At 47.5% G+C, this 21606-nt stretch overlaps 1 protein-coding gene across 3 annotated transcripts in view; it reads right to left on the bottom strand.

The window, feature by feature from the left end:
• Window positions 1–13416, bottom strand: part of LYPD6 (LY6/PLAUR domain containing 6) — a 32057-nt gene extending 18641 nt beyond the window's left edge. The window contains exon 1 of one of the 3 annotated variants that reach the window (XM_032114097.1): window positions 12170–13416. The gene's annotated coding sequence lies outside the window, so the exon portion shown is untranslated. Of the gene's footprint in view, window positions 1–8539; window positions 9157–12169 lie in introns of those variants that run through there. The other 2 variants (XM_032114098.1, XM_032114096.1) reach the window with 2 other exon arrangements.
• Between the last annotated feature and the right edge of the window lie 8190 nt (window positions 13417–21606).

Below are 21606 nucleotides of genomic sequence, written 5' to 3'. Positions count from 1 at the left end.
CCTGATCCTGCAGAAAGCCTGGAATCCACCCAAACCTGGCCCCTCCTGCACCCAGCAGAGCTCTACACACAGACTCATAGTTGAGACCACAACTCTGATCACCACGATTCCTAAATCCCAATAAAATTAATTTGGGCTCCCAAGCACTGGAGCCCAAGCAGAGCAGTCCCAACTCCCAGTGCCACCACAAATCATTCCTTTGCCATCCAGGTCCTTCATCTTCTCCATTAAAACCTTTCACAGATCAAAAAGTGATTTTAAATTGTACCTTTCTGTAGAGGAGAGGGAACCACAGAGCTCCAGAGCAGCGTGATAAGGTGAGCAGGACCAAACCAGGGAAGAGGAGCTCCCTGAGCTCCTTAAAAAGTCACCAGCAGTGGGAGAAGCACCAGGAATTAATTAGGGAACAGTTTCCCACCTCTGCTCAGGTGTCTGCTCTTTGTTTACCAGAATCACCTGACAAAAAGAATTGCTCCAGGTGAGACTGTTAGAGAAATAAATTAAAACGATAACAAACTGAAGTTTGAACAGTTTGGTTTTGTATTTGTGATCCTTCCCCTCTATGCAACAGAATTAACAGAGAAGCAGGAAAGGTCTCATCCCTCCACGAGGAAATTGTTTTTTCCACACCTGCACACTTGAAATCCTAAAATTTTGCATAGGGTTGCCATGAAAATTGTTTGCCTCAGAACAGAAAATAACCAGTGGTTTAAGTCTTTGTTTTAGAGTCTTTCAGGAAATAATAATTTAAAAAACCAAAAGAAAAACAATAAAACAAAAATAAAATAAAGTTCCAAGGCGAGGTTGAAGCAACCTGGCATAGTTGAAGGTGCCCGTGGCAGGTGGGATGAGCTCTAAGATCCCTTCCTAGATTTATGGGGTTTTTTAGTGTCATTGGCAGCACACTCGCCCCTCATGGCTATGATTCCCCGATAAAGCAGCAGATCCCAGCGCAGGTGGAGGCACCACTCTGGGAACTCAGGTGGGTTTTCAACCCCAACAGCCACAGAGGGGACAGAGCAAAACCCAGAACTTCCCCCTCTGGGCTTGCTCATCCTCTGGAATCCTGATCACAGCTCAAAAAAATTCATTTTTCTTCTCGAAGCGGAAAAGAAGAAATAAAAAATGTGATGTACAACCTTCTCCTGTTATGACAGACTTGCAGACATTTCACATTTTTGATTTATTACCAGGGGCTGGTTTAGGGAGCTCCACGCTCTGTGCCAGAGATATGAGGTCATGAAGCTGAAGTTCTGACTCCCTGCCAGCTCGAGCTGTGATATTAAAAGACGCCAAAATGAGCTTCCTGTGCAAAACTGGGAACAAAAGAGCATTTTTCCAGTGCTACCCCCAGGGTTAATAGGAATCTCAACATCCAGCTCCAGGCACAGCTCCCATCTCATCACACCATCAGCTCCTGCTTGCACGGAGCAGAAATCCAGTGTGGGCTCTTTTGGGATGTGTCTCTGTTTAAAATCAGTGCAGAGACACAGAGGGATTCCGGCAGAAGCTCCCAGCCCGGATCTCCCAGCACAGACATTCCCAACAAGGTGCTCGTTTCCCGAACATGGAGCACACGGAATGGGGTGGAAGGTGCAGCCTCAATCCACAGCTGGGGACACAATGGACTCTGTTACCATGGGATGGTTTGGGTGTGAAGGGACCTTAAATCCCATCCCAGTCCACCTCTGCCGTGGCAGGGACACCTTGCACCATCCCTGGTTCCTCCAAGCCCCAGCCAGCCTGGCCTGGGACACTTCCAGGGATGGCACAGCCACAGCTTCTCTGGGAATTCCATCCCAGCCCCTCTCCACCCTCCCAGCCAGGAATTCCTTCCCAATATCCCATCCATCCCTTCCCTCTTCCAGTGGGAAGCCATTCCCTGTGTCCTGTCTGTCAGAGACTGAAATATTATAGTTTATGACTTAAACATTTTCTTAAAGGACTTTTAAAACTGTATTACAAAAGCTGCAGAGAAGACTCCCACACCCTGAATGGGGCCCTGAGGTCTGACAGTGCTCACTGATGAAGATAAGATGAAGTAACAACTCAGGGCTGGGAACATTCACAGAGCACAGGCTTAACACCCCCAAGGTGGAGACCACAGCCCCAGGGCTATCAGCTGCCAGGCTCACACAGACCCTCGCACCAAGGGGTGGAGGGAGGAGAGGCTTTGGGTATCTTGGAAAAGCCTCTGGTCAGAAGCTTATCCACAGCAGAAGGGGTGACATGGCCCATCACAGGGGCTCCCCTCAAAGGGGTCCCCAGACCCTGCACCAGAGCACCAGAGATGATGCAACAGCCCCTGAGTGTTGCAAGGGACAGCGTCAAGCTAGCCCCTGCAAGAGAGGCACGTGGGCGTTCCCGCCTGGCCCAAAGTGTGCATTAATCCATGGAATTCTGCACTCTTTGGCGTGTGGCAGTGTGGCCACGGTGGCCATGGGGGACCCTCACCACGAGGAGGGGAGCAATGAGACATCATTGGGACCCTCGGATGGGTGATGTGCTTCCACCTAACCCCTGTCACCTCTCCTTGTCCCCCCGCGCACCCTTCTTTTTTTTCATTTCTTTCTCTCTCTCTTTTCTCTTCCCTTCTCTTTGCCTCTTTTACTATTAAATAAAATACATCAGTTTTTTGGCATCAACATCTAACCTCGTTTGGTTTTAATCTCGTTTCTGGGAATATTTTGAACCTTCTAAGTTCTTTCCAGTTTATGCACAAAGATTTAGCTTGCTTTGCTTTTCTGAGTTTAAACCAGATCGTAACACTGTCCCTCCATGCCTTGTCCCCAGTCCCTCTCCAGCTCTCCTGGAGCCCCTTTAGGCCCTGCAAGGGGCTTGGAGCTCTCCCTGTGTCCTTCCCTTCTCCAGGTGAACATTCCCAGCTCTCCCAGCCTGGCTCCAGAGGGGCTCCAGCCTTGGAGTTTGCAATTATTAGAAGTGCTGAAAAGCTTGGAGCAGCTCCGGGGCCTCCTCTGGACCTGCTCCTGATGGTGGGCCCAGAGCTGGGGGCAGCTCTGCAGGTGGGGTCTCACCTGAGTGGGGCAGAGTTCCCACCTGAGTGATTATCCAGATTCTCACCCCATTATCCTCTGGACTGGCCACGGAAGGTTCCACCCATGAAGGGCTGGACTCGGGAGATTTCTCTCTCACCACCAGCAGCCAAAGACCTGGTGATGGTGCCGTTTTCTTTAAGCAACCTCAGTGCTTAATTTTACACGTCAGAGACCCAAAACAAATTCAGGCAGTGCTGTATTATCCAGTCAGGTGAGCTGCAGGAATTTGGGATTTGAAAAAAAACAAGCAGGTATTAGAATCTTACCCAAAACACTTAAAAATAATGTGAAAAATCCAACAAACGGACAGAGCTCAGACAGATCCAAAAGCGCTGGCCCAGCCCTGCCAGACCCTGCTGACAGCTGCTGGAAGCACGTGGAATCTTTCCAGGACAGATCACCTTGAAAATAATCCTCCCTTGAGAAAGCTTCTGATACCCAACGACATAAACCGTGCTCAGACAAACATGGGAAGAAGACAACTGTGAGGGAAAAATTCCTTGAAAAAGCAATTATAATACAAATTATGGCATGGTTTGGGTTGGAAGGGATTATCTAATTCCAACCCCCTCCATGGATGTTGATCAGAGAGAAAAACTGAAGATAACACTGGCATCAGTGAACACAGTTATCAGGTATTTTAGACCAAACGGGACAGAATTCAACACAATGGTTTGGAATTGCTCTCATTTCCTGAAGATTCAGAATCCAAACCCTCAGGTAGGTGTGGGATCAGCCTCGGGAATGAGGCCTCCACTCTCAAATGCATCAAACTGTCCTTGGGACTACAAACACCAGCGGGAATTTGGGTGTGCAGTGCACACTTTTCATTCTTCTATCACCCGAGAGTTTATGAAATTCCAGAGTCTTTCCTGCCTCCAAGAAAAGCCACATTTTACTGGAAGTTACCACATTTGTTAAAAGAGATCTGCAGATAAAGTGCATGCTAAAGACATCCCCACAGCTTGCCCCATTGGGTAATAAAAGCTCTGTTCCTCTCCTTGTCTCCGAGTCAAGAATCCATCAGGAAGATGGGAAAAAACTCTGGGAAAATCCCACACTTTATATAAAAATGTACCAACACATTTGTCCCAAGACACCTTTCCATTCATAAAGCCATGAAAAAATGTTGCTGCAAGGCTTAAAAACCCCGTCTCACAGAGGTTTCAGGTGCTTCTTTTTCCCATAAAACATCCTGTGGATGGATCCTGGATACAAGGATAAATAACCTTGGATTGAGACTGGAATTGGAATTATCCCAGCAACAAGTGTGGTTATAATGCTGCTCCTACTTTTGGAACCTCAACACAATTTTCATGAGGCATCACACGGTTCCCTTCATGTTTTTTGGCAACCAAGCCTGGAAAACCCCCTCCCAAAACCCCCTCCCAGCCAAGGAATTCAAATGAAAATGGGAAACAGAAGTGACAGACGCCCAGAGCTCCACACCTTGCACGGGGACAATTTGGTGCACGGTCCAAAGTACCCAACCTGTCCTAATCACCTTGAGCTCATTAATTTACAAAGCTTTGGCCCAACTCTCGGGGCTGGCAGATGATCAAGCTCTTAGTGGATGTGATTCAAACTAATCCACTAAAAGGCATTTAATTCCAGCGAGGAAATCAGGACTTTGCAATTATTAGAAGTGCTGAAAAGTTTTACTGCCAGCACACTTTCAAGGTGAGGGGAGAAACAACATCCAGCTCTGTCCACGGGGGTTTCCCACCTCAAATCCCAGTGCCAAATCCCACCCCATGGTTCTCCCAGTCCCCTTTCACTGGAGACAGGAAAAAAAGCAACTGGATGCAGCCTGTGGTGTTGCTTATTTTCCCCTTTTTCATCCTTCAGATCCCATTTTCAGTAGGATTTCCTAGGGAAAGGAGGATTTTTCCAAGTTACACAACTTCCCACTTGGAGCCATCGAGGCATTTGGCCAGGCTGGATGTGAAGGTTGGGAAGTTAATGAACATTCAATGATGGGAACATCCTCCAGCTGCCTCAGCCAAGGAAATCCTGCACTTCCATCAGTACCTCACTAAACACCAAAAAGACCAACTCCAAAAAAATCCCCAAATCCAACAGAGAAAGAAAGAGAGAAAACTTCCAGGTGTCCCAATCATGGGAAAAAAAATCAAATTACAGCCCAGGATCAGACCCAAAGCTGCAAAAAGCAGTTTCCTCACACGTGGGGCTCGTGGTGTCCTTGGAGCCAGGAACGTTCCTGGGAAATTTTTTTGTTAAACTGGGTCACTCTCAAGATTTTTATCTTAACAGTTCCAGAAAGCCAAGGCCTCGTTGTCTGAACACCAACCCAAACACCACCAAGTGCCATTTCCAGCTAAAACATTTTAGTGTGCATAAAACTCTCCTTCTATCAAGCAGGTAAATATTCATGCATTTAACAACACTCTCGGTTGCCTCAATTAAAATTTGATCCATAAAACACTTCCACAGAAAAACATTCCTGAGGACAAACACCACCCAAAAAAGCCTTTTCCCCTTTTCCTACTTGAATATCAGATCTAAACCCAAGGTGGAAGCTGTTTAAAATCTCTGTTATCTGGGAAAAAGTAAGAAAATAATGATATTAATTTTTAAAACATTGTGAACTCCCCCAAAAATGCTCTGTACTCTATTAAATGTTTAAATAGTGCAAAGCTTGGTTGATACAAGCTGAAAATAGTTTAATAGCAGTGAAACTTCCATAATAGAACTGCAGCTGATAAAACAACTTCAAAACCTTCTCAATCCTTGAAGACCACCTGATGAAGACAGAGATCTCTATATTTGTGCACATATTTTGTAGAGTTATATAAAATAGATAATTTAGATGTATAAAATAGATATTTTAGAGACATAAAATAGGTATTTTAGACATATTTTTTGTACATTTATCCATGGATGGACACACAGTCCTCCTCCAGCAGAGACAGGAGGTAAGATGAGGACAACAAGGCCACTTAATCTTGGGATGCAGAGAATCCACAACGTTTTCACTCCCCACAAACCACTCCTCGTTTCCACCTCCATGGATACCCCAAGAAACTCTTCTCCACCAAATAACCTCCTTGGAAAACAGCTCCGCAAAATCCCAGCAGGAATCCCGAGGGTCCAGCTCTGACATTTACGGATGGCTCCAGATCCCAACCCCGCGCTCACCCGCTCCTCCAGCGCTGCTCCGCGCCGGCACCGCCCCCGCCGGCCCCTTGGATCTTCCTGGAGAGGAGCCTCTTGGAGGGCTGGAAGCTCCTTAAGAGCATGAACACATCTCAAGAGATATTAACTCTTAATATCTGCAGACTGGCATCTGCTTCCTCGGCAGTTTAGCCCCAAATGTACGTCTGGGAAGAAGGAGAGCCCTAAAACCAGGCGGGATTTCTATGAAATCCAGCCCTGCACTGGTTTGGCTTTAGAATCTTGTTATACAAACATGAGAATCCCAGGAAAACAAACTCCCTTTGGCGAAATATTGAAGGTTGGGAAAGCCTGGTCAGGCACAAAAACAAAGAGCTCAGTAGATGTGGCGAAAATAAAACATGCAAAAATAAATTCAACACCGTTAAATATTTAAATATACATAATAACACAATAGAATGGGCCAAATTGGTCATAAAAACACAATAATATGTAAAAAAAAAAAGCCTAAAAAATCTGAAAGTTCAAATGGTCTACTTTAGTGTTTTGTTTCATATATTTAGATTTGCCACAAGCCTTACACGGAGACTCTCAAACAAATCTCATTCCTACAAACACAAAAATCGACTCTAAATAAACTGCATGTGCACGGCACCGATGAAACCAATATTTGGGATGTGGAATGAAAGTGCTGCCTCTTGGGATTCTGGCCAGGAAAGCCCACGAGACCCCATGACTTGAGCAGCAGATGCACAGAGTGAGGTCTTGAGATGCTCAGATTTCATCAAGGGCTCCCATTCTTCTGAGGACAAGAGCCATTGTTCCCTGTGCCACCAGGGCTCTTTGGAGACACTGCTGATGCACATCTGCCCACATTAGGTTTTCTTCAATTCCTCAAAAATAACATCTGAAAAGCAACCTGGTGGAATTTGCCACATTTATTCAAAAATGTGTCGGTGTGAAACAACAAATAAATTAAAATCCGCAGGAGGTGGCAGAGAGAAATGCAGGGGTTTAAAGGAAGAATATTTTGGTTTGATTGTCCTTCTTCCTACCAAACTCATTTTCAGGTGACTTTGTGGCAGATATTTATGGCATAACGTCACCTTATCGTCCAGACACACAATATTTACTTTAAAAAGCCATCCTACAGCTGATTAAACTCCAAAAATGAGCTTTTCAAACCCTTTCCTCCACCAGCCAGACCCAAAAATTCCTGATTTCCGTCATGGGAGCGTGAATTTGGTGTCACAGAAGGACAATGAGCTGCAATCACCCCGCCTGCACTCCAGAAGCAGAGCTGGAAAACGCTAGACTCACACTGCAAGGTGATTCCAGTTGGAAATCTCTGCCTGGATAAAAGAATGCTAACAGTGAAAGGGAACAGGGACTGGAGTTAAAAACTTCCAACCCTTCAGGGAGGAGAACGTAATCAGTAAGTAAATAAATAAATTAATTAATAAAGAATCAGAGCAGCAGTTCATGAAATTTCCTGAGGGAAGATATTTTTGAGGATTTTTTAAAAATTGCCCCAGGGCACTTAAAAAACACATTTAATAAGCTCAAAATTAAGCAAGATTAGGAGTGTGCAGCCTTCAGCATTTCTGGACATAAAACACCAGGAAAACACCCTCCTTCCATGAGTTCCACTTTTCCAGAGTCATTTTATTCTCTGCACTACAAACCAATCCTGAATCCAGGTAATTTCCTCTGTTAATCTGGTTTTATGCTTCTTTTTAGCACAGCACATCCCTTATGAGGGAAACTCCCTCCTCGGGACAAACCCCCGGAATTCTGTGAGCTGCCTGACGCTGAAATATTTCTCTTCCCATTTTTCCAGCCAAATCCTTCCAGTATCCACAGGGATCATCCCACAGCGAGTCAGGCACCTGCCCGAGCGTCATAATTCGTCTGCACAGCAGCTCAGGAGATGAAAGCAGAGACACACAAAAGCTCGGGGTTGACTGATAGGAAGTAATTGCAGCCAGAATTCCATGACAGGAATTTATGGAATTCTATTAAAGGCACTTGCAGAGGAAGAGAATGAAAAAAAAAAACCAAAACCCCCTCAAATTTAAATAGAACGCACCAAATTTGATAAAAATACAGGAATGATTCGCATTAAACAAGTAAAAGACATGAAAGAAAAACATGATAAAAGTTTCATTTTAGTAGACGTAATACCTCTCATCTTTTCCTATCATATTTAGCAGTTTCTAGAGAATATTTAGCAGTTTCTAGAGAATATTTAGCTATTTATAGAGAATATTTAGCAGTTTTTAGAGAGTATTTAGCAGTTTATATAGAATTAGGAAGCCCCTGGAAGAGCTTACTCAGGAATTACACACCGATGGAGCAGCAGGAGGCTTTTTTATGTCATCATCCCAAATCCATCCCAACTTGGAGGCTTCCACAAAAGATTTCCCGAGTATTCCAGCAAAGCCAAGCCCTGGCAGGAGGCACAGCTCCTGCTGAGTGCATCTGCAGCATCCCTTGGGAGAGAGCCCCAGTCTTAACTCCCTGCCCTGGCACTGCTGGCAGCTCGATAAATGGGAATATTGTGATTCACAGGGAATTGCTGGAGAAGGGGCTGAGCTGGGATCACGTAGGCACGACTGGGCAACGAACAAGCGGCCGTTTATACTGAATTTTTCCCCGGTTTAACACGTGCCAAGGGATAAACCGTGGGTTTATTGGATGTACAGATGTCAAAAATAGATATTTATGGGGTTAACAATGATGTGTTGTTGGTGGGGAAGGAGTCCTGCCTCCGGACACACATTTCTCCTGTGAAGCCCTCCAAATTTCCACAACAGGTTTGTAAAAACTCAACGAGGGACACCAAAGTGGACGTGGAAGAGCCCAAATCGCAGCCCTGACGGGAAATGATGATTATTTCTGGGAACATATGGCCACAGAGGGATAAGGACTCTGCTCCTCTCTGAGTAGGTCACACCACGGCACAAAGAAAACAGAAAACTCACCAGGGGGAAAATGGGTCTGTAACAGGGAAAAAAAAGAGGAATTATTCACTTTGTAGGAAAAAAAGAAGGATTTCTGACAAGTCTTGTCATTCAAACGGGAAAAAAAATCACGGAATCCAAAAGAATTTTAAAAAAGAGGTGGAATAATCAGGGGATATATTTGTACTTTTGTCCTTCCTCTCCCATTACACCACAAGAAGGGATTGTCCGATGTAAAAACCTATCCAGAGTGGCAACGAGCCACCAGAAATTCTACCTTGCCACCTGCTTTGTGCTGCTCCCGCTGAGCCAAGGTCTGCTCTCCAAAGGCAGATCCCAATCAGCAAGGCAGACACGGCACCTTTCACCCAGGGCCCACGTCAGCCCAGGCCCCACGACTGAAATAACAGTTTGTTTTTGGGCTAAATGAGTTGCTTTTCACTAAATAGGTCTTGCTGAGCTCTATCAAGCCAGACCAGCAGCAGCAGCACCAGATACCTCCAGCTCTCCTGGAGTTGTCCATGGCCGAGCTGGGCCCTTGGATCACTTGACCCCAAGGACTTGCTCTGCCCATCCCATCCCATCAATGTGACAGACATGAGGTGCAGGAAAAGGAGAAGGGTCAGAACTTCCTGGCCTCAGGTCCTAAAAATCATCTTGAAGGATGTCCAGCATTAATTTTTAGTGCTCCTTAAATCCCTTTATGCATCCATGCCGTGAGAAACTGGATTGATCAACAAAACGTGGGATGCAACTTGGGTTTCCATTGGAAAACCCCAACCCTGCTGAAGAGCAGAGCTGAAAGCAAATAATTTATTCCCTTTCCAAGCTCCATTGTAACTTATCCTTCACTTTTACACCAGAGAGTGGCAGGAAATCAGCCTCGAGATCAGACACGCGAGCGCCAAATAATGAAACCAGCAGATCGCTGACGCATAAATAAAGTTTTAGATTCACAGGGAACAAGTCTCCCTCTGTAACACGGCCAGGGTGACTTTTCAGATGTTTTTATGTCAGCAGTGGCCTAAAAAAAAATCCAGTGGGAACGGGAAGGGTTGGATTCCCTCCCTGCTGGCACCTCCCAGGGCTGTACGGAGGCAGCGGGGTTAGACCTGGGAGCAAGCCTGGTTAAACCCTGTCCTTGGTGTTTGCGTAACTAATGAGTGGATGAGTGGGAATCATTTTATCCAAGCAGTCCTAATGAGCTAAATCATTTGGGGATCATTTGTCTCACTGAGGATTTGTTTTTAGCTCGCTCCGCCGCCAAGAAAACGCGGATCCAGTGGAGAAACCTCATCCCGACACCGCCTCCCTTCCAGAGCCTGGACCCTGCGAGCTCATCACTGACCACAATCAAGCAAAAATACCCAAATTTGCGTTTCCCAGCCCTGCCCCCAGCACTGGTTGCAGAGGGAACGGCACCATCGAGTTTCCACAGCAGGAAAACGAACTCGCAGCTCTGAAATCCGCGGGATTCCGCGAGGCTGAAGCGGGATGCAGAGCCAGCCTGACCTCCTGACACCACCAGCGCCAGCTCTGAGCCAGCCAGATCCTCCCATCTCAGTGCAAAACGGCTTTTCCACAGCAATAAAAGCAGGGGGAAATCCAGCAGAGGTTGTTCTAAAGGTATGGTGATGGCCACTCCAGGGATTTCCACCCACTTCTCACTGGGATTGCTGGGATTTACAACAACTCCCACGGAACAAGCTCTCCAAAGCAATAAATAGTTTATTTTTATATACAAAATACAGTTATTGTGCCGGTTCTGCCCAGTGGAAGTTCCCAATCCATCAGCCCAGTGGCTGGTGTGGCCTGGAAATGAATCTTGAAGTGATTCAAAAACAAAATTACCCACAGCCTGGGCTCCTGGCACCGGAAAAAATCAGCCAATACACTCCTGACAATGTGGGTTCCACCCAATGGATATTCCTGCAGGGACTGCCACAGTTCGGGCAGGTTTTCATACCTGCCCGTGTTCATTGCCAAATAAAAACTCCCAAAATAGGCAGATATAGAAAAAAATTATCCAGCTCGTTGTATTGGCAAGTGATATGCTTAGGAATGGAATGTAATGATTATTAAGGAATTGTTAATATTCCCTCCAAGTACACAGCACTTTAGCAGGAAAGAGCACATACTCCGGCTCCACCCTGGAAATACAATTATTTATCTATCAAATTGATTTTTCATTTAATTTAATCCAAAACTAGGCTGGATAGGGCTTGGAGCGACCAGTGTCCCTGCGCATGGCAGGGGGTGGAACGGGACGAGCTTTAAGGTCCCTTGCAGCCCAAAACATTCCATGATTTTTTACAGAGCAGCATTTTTAATTAACAGGGAAGAGGAGTGGGAAGCTTTTTAGCGGCAGCACCGTGATTCTCTTTTACTCCCAATAAATATAATTATTCCCTTTGCTTTCACGCGGAAAACGACTCGTGAAGAGCCACATTTCCGTAAAGCGGCTCCCAGAAAAAATTAAAAATAATGATAATCACACCCTCAGCCTCCTGCCAAACCCCAGAGCCCCGCTGGGGAGCGGGGCAGGACCAGCCCCGGGAGCGCCTCCGTCACCTCTCCAGCGCCAAAAACACCCGGAGCACCCTCTCCTGCGGCTGTGACCCCCAAAAACCAGGGAATTTGAGGGCAGAAGGGTGGGTCCAAACACGGGGGGCTCCTGGAAACCCCTTCCAGCTGCCCCCGGGGCTCATCCCGCCGCTCCCGCGGCAAGCGCGGGGCCGGTTGTGCTCCTGGAACGGAGCGAGGAGTTCCCAAACCCAGCTGGAATCACCGAGCCGGGGCTGAACGAAGGGAAAATGGGTATTTCCCTTTAACCCGACAGAGGCACGGGTTGTTTTCCTAAGCACGTGTCAACCCAAGTGACTTCTCGACTGAAAAATAATCGCTTTTTCCGCTGTGACAATAGAGAAAACAATAGAGAAAAACAATAGGGAAAACAGCAGGGGAAAGGGGTAGAAAGAAGGGATTTGGGGCGTTTAAACAGAGACAGGGATGTACCTTTGCCGCCCGGATTTGCCAGCCGCTGGCTCAGGGATTTTCCATCGCGCCCTCGGCGGCCGGGGCAGCCCGGGAGCCGGGAATGCGGGAGCCGGGAATGCGGGACCCAGGGATGCGGGAGCGGGCTGGGCTCGCCTCCCTGCCGGGGCCGGCTCATGGAGCGGCAGTGCCCGCTCTCCTGGGCTGGGAAGGCGAGATTAGGATCTCCGGCGGGCTGGGAATTGTGCTGAGCTCCAGCTTTCCTCCGTGCTTCATTAAAAAGGAGATGCTGCGTTATTCCGCGCCGGTGTACACAGATCAAACAATCAGGCGCTTCTCCTGCTCGTCTTTGTTCCAGGGAAAATAAACTATGGATAGCAAGGGATGAATTCAAAAGCACAGGGAATTAGCAGCCAAAAGGGAGAGGAATCCTGCGAGCCAGAAACGACCCGAGCACCTCGCCAGCACCATCCAGGAGTGACCCACCAACATTCCTGCCTGTGGAATTACCTTATTCCCAGCAGCTTTTCCGCTCTGCGGAGCTGGTGCTGCTCTTCCCGAGGGTGACCGGCCAGCGAGTTCCAGCTCCCGGCTCCAGCTGGGAGTGTCTGCCCGGCGCTGAATCACCGCCTGATCCCAGCACAGGGCTGCAGAAAGCTTTACCCAAGCAAAACTCCGGCTGCGAGGCTGCGGGGTTTCATCTCGTGCCAGTTTCCAGCGGGGTTTGTTATCTCGGCTGCTCGCAGGTTTTAAGGACGTTAATGAGGTTTATCACGCCGAAGTCACGGCTGTGTCTCGGCAGGCCGAGCACGAAAATCCCCACGTATTTCCAGACCATGACATCACATCTCAGCTCGGTAAAGTGGCTTTTAGATAAGAGGCAATGCCCCCTCCCTGAGAATTCCGAGATAAAATAGTGAAGAAGGGTCGTCTGTTCGCACAGGCTGAAGTTTAACAGCACCGTTTAATTCATTTCGGAACATTAATTAGTCATGCAGAAAGTATTCAAAACAGTCTGAGCACCGATTCAGAAAGGAGCATTACTATGAAATCAGCACTGGCTGCCAGCTGAGAGCTGCTCGGAAAGGCAGGAACGCTCCTGGGAGAAGCTTCACAACCTCTCTCCCACTGCCATCCCCACTCCCAGCACACAAATCAGGGGCTCCACGGCACCACCGGTCTTTCCTGCTCCGTGCTTGCTCCCGTTTCCTCTTCCAGTGGCTATGGGAAGAGCATCTCCAAAATGGAACCTCCCTCAAGCAGGTCTGACACAGCCTGAGACACTTCCGTCCTCTGCCACGCGTCCGCTCCTCTGCGTAACTTCATTTAAATCATAGAATCCCAGAAGATCCTGAGCTGGAAGGGATCCACCTGGACCATCCAGTCCAACCCCTGGCCCTGCACAGGATACCCCAAAAATCCTCCCTGAGAGCATTGTCCAAACGCTCCTGGAGCTCTGGCAGTCTTGGGGCTGTGCCCATTCCCTGGGGAGCAGTTCCAGTGCCCCAGCACCCTCTGGGAGAATAATCTTCTCCTAATATTTGCCCTGTTGATATAAACATTGATCACTCCCTGAAAAAGCTGCAAAGTCAGACCCAAATCTGGAATTAATCGCTTATTATTCACCTACATGGCATCTTGGAGATGTCCATGTTTTCACCTCGGAGATGTCCATGTTTTCCTCTTAGGGTTACTAAAGCATGAATATTAATTTTAAAAATTCCTTAGGCTTTTGTATGAAAAATGCTGCAAAACTGAGCACTGAGTCAGGGCCAAGGACAAACCTCCCCACTGTGTCCCAAAATTCAGATAAAGGCTGGAGGAGAACTTGAAAAAATTCCTGGAAGGAGGACTAGAAGAACAGGCATCGAATAAAGAGATTTGGGAAAAGCTTTAAGGGAGTAAGGAACAGATCTCTGCGTGGGCAGGGAGTGATCTCTGTCCTTGCCCTGCTGCAGGAGCAGCGCTGGGGTGGTTCTGGACCGTGAACTGCTCGGGCAGGAGATCTGAAAGGCAGATCTGGGTGTCAGGACTTAGTCAGGGCTGGGTGTGGAGGCCAAGAACTCAGTGCTGAGCAGGCACCGGGATGGAGAGGGCAGGAACAGGGAATTCCGTGTGGGAAGGAAGCCATGGCAGCCCCAGAGAGAGACAGGGATTGCTTGGGCTAAGAATCCCAGAATCCAGGATGGGTTGGTTTGGAAGGGACCTTAAAGCCCATCCAGACACCTCCCACTGTCCCAGGCTGCTCCAAGCCCCGTCCAGCCTGGCCTGGGACACTTCCAGGGATCACCCCAGGGGCAGCCACAGCTTCTCTGGGCACCCTGTGCCAGGGCCTGCCCACCCTCCCAGGGAAGGATTCCTTCCCAATATCCCATCTAAATCTCCCCTCTTTTGGTTTAAGGAAGCATCTCCCTGGGTTTTATCAGGTGGCAGCTGCAGAAGTGGCTGAGGCACAGCAAACACGCCATGGTTCTCTACAGAGGGAGGTGGCAGCCAGCCTCATCCCAAAAATAGATGGGTAGAGAAAGAAATCTCCTTTTAGAGATCAGAAGAGTGGAACAGACCCAGAGCATTGCTAACAGAGGGTGGACACTCTCCTGACTCAGCTCAAATCCATCAGACCAAGAACCCTCACCTGACACTCGGGATTTAACAACACACCCTAATTATTTCCATATTTATCCACACAGATGCCATGAACAGGAACAGAACAATCTGTGTGCTGCTCTCAGTGCCTGTGAATCATCCCAGTGAATCAATCACAACACACCAAGGAGCTTTAGCGAAGAGAAAAGGAGCAGCAGCCACCTCTGAGACAGCAGCAGCACGATGAAAAGTTTGACAGGACACGCAAGAAATCCCGACCCAGAATCAGGATTAGAAGGGCCACAAAAGCCTTGTGCTCCTGCAGGGAGATTAGGAGGTCAAAAAGCCTCGCTGAGAAGGTTTAGATGAATCAATTTATTCCAGTCAGGATCCATAGGAGCGAACCCCTCCCTGCCTGGGTGTGCATGCACAGAGGGATTTCAAGCTTTGTATGGAACCCCATTGTGAAAAGAGCTCATAAAATCATGTCAGTCATAAATAAATCGGGAAGCATTTGAAGACTCCCGTACAGAGGTGAGGATTAAAGAAGGAATTGATGTCAGGCTTTGAAAATAAAAAAAAGCTGGGTAATTCTTTGGGAAAGACATCTCTGAGGAGCAGCCAGGCTCCACCTGCTGAGTGTGAGTCCTGATGTGGGGCATTTGGGGCAGCACTAACCAGAACATCCCAGTAAGTGCTGGGGTGTCTCACGCTGAGCCAAACTGGGCAGTCCTGGAGCATCCACAGGCAGCTCTTAACAGCAATTATTAACTCATTAATTGAAAGCATTCCATGGAAGAACTAACGCTCATAGAGGGTGACATCATCTCTGGGGTTGTCCTTCTGCTGAGGGACATCTGTTCCTCCACGAGTGCCTTCGAGGGCCGTGCCTCTGCCTTGGGGCACCCAGCAAAAATAGGTTTGAATTTTCACACCTCTTCAGACACTCCCGAACTGGGCAGGAATGAGCCCCATCGGCGTTTCCGCAGCTCAGCCCTTGGCTTCTGGGGCAGCTTTCAATGGCTTTCATTCATTTCTGGCGCCGGGTGCTTCATGAACGATCAGCTCATGGCTGCGGGAGATGAAAGCTGAGTTTCTAGCACAGTCAGCAGCTGCTGGAAAGGATTCCTCAAATTCCTCATAAACACTGGGGAAAGAGCTAAACTGGGATTAATAATTTCATTCTCTGTGTTCACCAGACCTAGTCTAGTCTAGCACAAAGCTGGGCTTTATCCGTGCCTCAGAGCAGTAATTCTGCTGTTAAATATAACTTATCACTGCTATTTATGGCTCTCCGCTATCAGCATCAAATAAAGCACGTCTGCCTAAATGAAATTTTGCTGTAGCCTTTTTTTTAAAAGCCTTCTGCCAGTTTTAAACCTTTGCTGAAGCAAAGAGCACCCAGAATTTGGTGTTTCTGGAAAACCAGTTTAGTTATTGCATGTAATCCCTGAAGGGGGATTAATTCTTGATAAACTTTTGGATTCAGCTCAAGATTTTGGAGGACAAAGCACCTTTGGGCTTGTGGAATTGGGGCTGGGTGTTGGAGCAGCCCTGAGAAGAAGGATTTGGTGGATAAGAGGATGGATATGACCTGGCTCTATGTGCTGGAATCCCAGAGTTGCATCCCAAGATTTTCCAAGTTTTGATCCTCTGGGTATCCCCTAATTCCTCCAAACCTCAGGAATTGAGGTGTTTGTGTGCCGGCCCTGGGGAGCATCACCAAAACCCAGCAGTGGCAGCAAGAAAGAGTCCAAAATCGACATTGAAATGTTAAAATTTACATCCAAGCAACACCATCAAAACGTTGAGTTTGGACACTTGGAGCTCCAAATCCGCTACCAAAATCCTGCCAGATTCGCTCCTTTGGGAGAAGATTCCAAGCCAACAGCCCTTGGAGAAGTATCCCAAGGTAGTGGTGCTTTACAGGCAAATCACAAATGTGGGGCTGAGGTTCCTGCATGCCCGAACAGTCCTGGGTTTCACCTGGAATTAGTGACATAATTAACAACTTTTAATAACCCTCAGCAGATGCTCGGAGCCAGAAGGAGCAGTTTAAAGACTGAATTTTCCAGTCCTGCAGAGGGAAGAAAAGAGAAAATCTGTGGTGTTGCTGGTCTCCAGCATCTGACTGCTTTCCCAGTAGTAAAACTGGGAACAGGTTATTTAATCCCAGTGCTTTAGGAAGAACGGGATAGACTGGGAGTTCCTGTGTCCCTCATTTCACTCCAGGCTTCCTGGTTCGAGAATTATTCAAACAGAGGGAAAAATCTGATTAATTCTCAATCCTAATTCCATCTAGTTTAACACCTCAACCAGCAAAGCACCTCAAAAATAAAAGGAATTCAGCACATCCCTTAGTTTTCCATGATAATTCCCAAACAGGATTCCTCTTGGACATGCCTGTGAGAGGAAATTGATAGAACAAAACACATCTCTAGTTCAATTAAAAAACAATTAATACCTCAAATAAACAAGGAAATATTCCAGGGAAGAGTGAGGTAGGAAAGACAGGCAGGTGAAGGAAAGCTGGAGGGGAAAAACAGGAATATTTCAAGGGCACAGAACATGGAGAAACAATTCCAAGTTGGCCAAAGAAGATGTGGGAATGTGGAAATGTTCAAGGCCAGGCTGGACGGGGTTGGAGGTTTTGAGGTGTGTGGTCTGCTGGAACAACACCCCACAATTTATAAACTCCGCTTTTAATGTGCCCATCGAGAACAAGATTTCAGCAAACAACTCACGGGGTGCTTTTCCTGCTTCCTTGGCCAGGAAGAAAATTCCAGAGGCAGGGACTGAGCATAGAAACTACGGCCGTGAGCCTTCTTGCTGGATGAAAAGTGCTCCGCAGAAGGAGCGCTTCTGGATCAGCAGCAGCTGGAAAAAAACATGGAATAAAGAAGTTTTTAAAAGGGAACCAGTGATGTAAAAAGGGGTTAATTTTTTTCCACAATCTTATTTCTTTTTGCTAAAGGAAGGGAGACAAATGAGAGGAATGAAAGAGACCCTGTTTCCCTCTGATTATCTGCCAGGAGCAGCAGCGCTTTAATTCCGAGAGTGAAAACCAGTGAGGAGCCCAAGGAGGGCTTGGCTTGGAGGCTTTGGGGAATTTCTGGTGGAAAATTGGGAATGAAGCCGATGGCTCCATATTCCATTCACTCTTCCTCTGGGATTGGCATAAAAATGCAAATATGGGAAAGCTCCTAAGGGGCTTTTGACAACTTTTGAGGATTTCTTGCTTTTTTTCCTCTTTCCACCTGGCATTGGAGTACTCCAGCATTAAAATTCATTTCGCCTCAACTCCAGCTGTGGATGTTTCATCCCTGGCAGTGTCCAAGGCCAGGTTGGATGGCGCTTGGAGCACCCTGGGATAGAGGAAGGCGTGGCAGGGGGTGGAATGGGATGAGCTTTAATATCCCTTCCACCCCAAACCATCCCGGGATTCTGTGAAAATAAAATAACAAATATCTCTATTTTTTTCCCTGTAATTAAACTCCATCCAGGAATTAAATTTTTTATTTTTTAATTTTTTTAATTGTTTATTAATTAATGAATGAATTAATTTTTTTTCTGAGCTTAGTTAAAAAAAAAAAAAAAAAAAGAAACAAAAAAACCCAGAGGAAAATCCATTGGGAAAATCCTTTAGAGTTAAGATGTGAATGGTCCAAGCTGACATCTGTGTTCTTCCTACCTTCTCCAAATACATGAAAACCCCCCTTGCTGATGATGTCAGCTTGCTTCGAGAGCGCACAGCAGATTTATTATTTCCTTTAGGAAAAAAAATGCACTTTGTTCTTCCTACGAGATCATTCCCATCAGCTGCAGCGTGCCAAGAGAAGCTGCTTTGGGAAGAAGCCAAGAAGATGGAGACCATGTGGGAGACCCTAAGCACAGACTATTTATGGGCTAGGGGAGAAAATCTCGGTGTGATTTTGGATGTCTGTGTTTGCTGTGAGTTAATGAGAAAGTCTGGGAGCCTGAGAAGTCTCATGAAGAGATGTCACTCCCAGATCCCATCTTGGTTTCTTCAATTTTCCTTTAAGCTGCTCCCAAGCTGGCTGAAAAGAAATCTTTATGAGAGAGGATGAGAGAAGCATTGGGAATTTTGAAGGCAAAGATGGCCTGGACAGATTTGTTGCAGTTATTTCGCTCTTGTGGTGAGAACTGACTGTGGCAGGGCTCTGGAAGCCCAGCTGTGTTTTCTTCCAGCTGTTCCCGTGTTTTTTTGGGATGAGCAGAGAGTTTCTGGGATACAAATTCGGTGTCAGTGACCCAGAAGGGGTGGAGTCCCCATCCCTGCGGGGATTTCAGAGCCCTGTGGATGTGGCACTGGGGGACATGGGCAGTGGTGGCCTCAGAGGGCTTTTCCAACCTAAAAGGTTCTGTGATTTAAGTGATGCAATCAGAGCTGAGTTACCTGCCAGGAGCTTCACCAGCAGGGCTCCATCCCAGATTCCTTGGCCATTCCCTTGTCCTCACTCGGCCTCAGGATTGGGAGAACGTGTTCAGTGTGCTCCTCATTCCCAATCCCAGGGTCCCTGCTGAGCCACAGCCATGCCCGGCAGGTCCCTTTGGCTCCTGGCACTGACATCAAACCAGGCTGGAGGGGAAAGCTGCAACATTCATTTAAGAGTTCAGCTCAGTCCTTGCTGCAAGCCCAGGTCTGGAAGCAGTTCTGAACCGAATTCCAGACTGGTTTGGGTTCAAAGGGATCTTAAATCCCATCCCATCCCACCCCCTGCCATGGGACACCTCCCACTGTCCCAGGCTGCTCCAAGCCCGGTCCAACCTGGCCTTGGACACTGCCAGGGATCCAGGGGCAGCCACAGCTTCCCTGGGCAACCTCCCCACCCTCCCAGCCAGGAATTCCTTCCCAATCTCCCATCCAGCCCTGCGCTCTGGCAGAGGGAAGCCATTCCCTGGGTCCTGTCCCTCCATGCCTTGTATACATAGAATATTATATAATACATGAACTATATTTATAACATAACCCCAACTTCACTTCTTTTTTCCCCTAAATTAACAGCAATTCCTAGGGAATTTTCCAGCGGGAGTTGTGGCATTGCAGCTGTTCCAAGGAACCCTCTCATCTGCCAGGTGGGCAGGCAATATTTGGAAGGATTTACAAGGAAGGAGAAACACAACTTCCTCTCTCCGTTCCCTCCCCAGGACCCTTTCGTGTCCCAGGCACGGAGCCGAGCTGTCTGCTCCTCACAGAAACCAGAGCAGCTGGAAAATTGCATCAGTGTAGAGATAAATCCCTCACCTGGGAGAAGCAGGGATCCACAGGCGCAGGGAGGAATGTGAGATGCGATCTCCCACAAACGCTCCCTGATAGTAACTGGGCAACTCAGAACGCTCCCGACCTGCACAACCGCACTGAAATCCAGCCCTTTCCCTCGCAAAAGTGCGGCTTTCCACATTTTTTTTTAATTGGGATGCACAGATATCCTAAAAAAAAATCAAAATGGGCTTTCGTGGTTCTTCCTGGAGTATTAAAAATTCAGATTTAATTTTTTTTTTTTTCAAATCTTCGCTACAAATCTCCAATGGTGAATGTGATTTATTGCTTCCCTGGAAGTGGAAACTTGTGGGAACCAAACCCTTCTCACCTTTTTTCCTGCTGATAATTCTTTTGGCACATTTTCAAGCTCATTAGCTGCCACTTGAATGATTCTGTTCCTAAAATAGCACCGTGGAAACTCATTTTCTCCGGACTATTTTCATCCCAGCAGATTTTTCATCACCGAGATGACTTCGTTTCATGGAAAACAGAACAGCTGAAAAAACTCCCTGTTCAAGGCAAATGAATTCTCTGGCAAACAGCAGCAGCTGTGGCTCAGGAAGGGGAGAGCCAAGGATTTCAATCAGGAATGGGAATGCTATGAAACCCCTCTTCCATGGTCCAATCCAAACGGGAATTGGATTCAGGTGGGATTCTCACAGGTTTAAATGTATATATCTCCCTGGCACAGCTTTCCAGAGCAGCTGGGGCTGCCCCTGGATCCCTGGCAGTGTCCAAGGCTGGGTTGGACATTGGGGCTTGGAGCAGCCTGGGACAGTGGAAGGGATCCATGGAATGGGATGGGCTTTAAGGTCCCTTCCCAATCCAAATCATTCCATGTTTCCAGCATGGTTTCAGGCTGGGATTCAATCCAATTCAGTCCAGCTGGCCGCTGGAACAGACTCATCAGAGGGGGAGAAAGGCTCTGGCGATCCTGATCTCCAGTGCTTCCCCAATTCCTTCAGCCTCACAATTTTCCTCCTGCTCTTCCCTGTGTTTCACCTCCCTGTCCTGCTTCCCAGAGCCTTCTGCCCTGCAGACACCCCCATCCTCCCACACCATGGATTTAGGAGAGGCCGGGAAGGAGAGAGACAGAGAGAAAGGGGCTTAACCAGCAGAGAAGGAACAACATCAAAGGGAGCAACAAGAAAGAGCAGAGCTCAAACCTCACGACATCAGAGAAAGGTCCAAAGGGTGGGAGCTCTTCAACCCACGGACATTTCCTGACAGAATCACAGGGGAAGTTCCTTAAAAGTTGACAAGGAACAATCCATTCAGCCTGTTCACAAGAGAATCATAGAATGGGTTGGAAAGGACTTTAAAGCCCATCCCATTCCCCCCCTGCCACGGGCAGGGACACCTTCCACTATCCCAGGCTGCTCCAACCTGGCCTTGGACGCTGCCAGTGCAGCAAAAACTCCTCAAACCAGACAGGAACAACTTTACAAGGATCAGCAGTCCCAGCCCTCTTCCAGGGATGCAGGACACTCCAAGCAGCGTCTGGGAGTTCTAACTTGTTTTCCCAACACATTAGTGACTGATTTATCTTGTTAATCTGAAAGGCTGGGAAGAGATTCCTGTCTTTAAG

This window comes from Corvus moneduloides, chromosome 7, assembly GCF_009650955.1.
Source record: "Corvus moneduloides isolate bCorMon1 chromosome 7, bCorMon1.pri, whole genome shotgun sequence".
NCBI classification, from domain to species: Eukaryota; Metazoa; Chordata; class Aves; order Passeriformes; family Corvidae; genus Corvus; species Corvus moneduloides.
Note: the sequence above shows the minus strand (reverse complement) of the source record. Positions and strands in the feature narration are given on the sequence as shown.